Source organism: Aplysia californica, unplaced genomic scaffold (genome assembly GCF_000002075.1).
Source record: "Aplysia californica isolate F4 #8 unplaced genomic scaffold, AplCal3.0 scaffold00038, whole genome shotgun sequence".
NCBI classification, from domain to species: domain Eukaryota; kingdom Metazoa; phylum Mollusca; class Gastropoda; order Aplysiida; family Aplysiidae; genus Aplysia; species Aplysia californica.
In genome coordinates, this window is record NW_004797308.1 from 1,913,056 (window position 1) to 1,914,102 (window position 1,047).

The 1,047-nt window shown below is 39.7% G+C and overlaps 1 protein-coding gene across 1 annotated transcript in view; it reads right to left on the minus strand.

Annotated features, from left to right (window-relative positions):
• LOC106014229 (leucine-rich repeat-containing protein 74A) overlaps positions 1-1,047 on the minus strand; it is a gene marked incomplete at its 3' end in the record, with an annotated part of 17,465 nt that overhangs the window by 10,666 nt on the left and 5,752 nt on the right.

A 1,047-nucleotide genomic window follows, 5' to 3' on the forward strand; every position in this document is an offset into this window, starting at 1 on the left:
TTTTTGCTGTTTGTTTTTTATTGGGATTGGGGGGGGGGATGTTCGAGATTTTGGGTGGTTCTAGAGGCAATATATTTCTTCCCGTCCCTCTATATCTTTATCTCTCTATATCTTTGTATGTATATACATATCACCACTTTATAATTGCGAAGTTCTGATGACATTTTGGCCGTTTTGAGTTTCTAAGACCATGAGGTAAAGAACCAAATGTTCTGTCTGCTCTATAAAAATCGTAAGAATATTCGGAGTCGTTATCAAGATATTCATACAACTGCCTTCGAAAGAGTTTGACAAGTTGTGAAACCTTTTAAAGAATTCCATATCAAATTTCTCAAAACGAGGCATTTGACAAATAGAACTTTGCAATACTACGGTAGAGATACTCTTGTCTATCTATCTGTCGTCCATCTGTCTATCTACCTGTCTGTCTTTCTGTCCATCTGTCTATCTATATGTCTGTCTATCTGTCTAGCTGTCTATCTATCTGTCTGTCTTTCTGTCTAGCTGTCTATCTATCTGTCTGTCTTTCTGTCTAGCTGTCTATCTACCTGTGCATCTATCTGTCTATCTATATGTCTGTCTTTCTGTCTTACTGTCTTTCTGTCTATCTGTCTATCTGTCTATCTATATGTCTGTCTTTCTGTCTATCTGTCTATCTGTCTATCTGTCTATCTGTCTATCTGTCTATCTGTCTCAGATCATTCACTCTGAATGTGTACCAACTAACGGTCATTCTGTGGGACCCATGGAATCTGAGGTGACGTCACACCATAGACGTGTGTACCTAACACAGGACATTCCCGCTGTAACTTCAGGTCACGGTAGAGCGAATCATTTGAATGTACGTGTATTTGAATGTGTTTGGGACCAGATGAAGGGCAAGGAGACAAAATGTTGCGCGGGCGCCAGACTATAGCGAGACTGGAGTTACGTCCTTCGTAGTGGACACTGGCACGTCGAAGTTCGGTTGTTGTTGTTGTTTGTGTGTCTGCTTGTTTGTTTGTTTGTTTGTTTGTTTGTTTGTTTGTTTGTTTGTTTGTTTGTTTG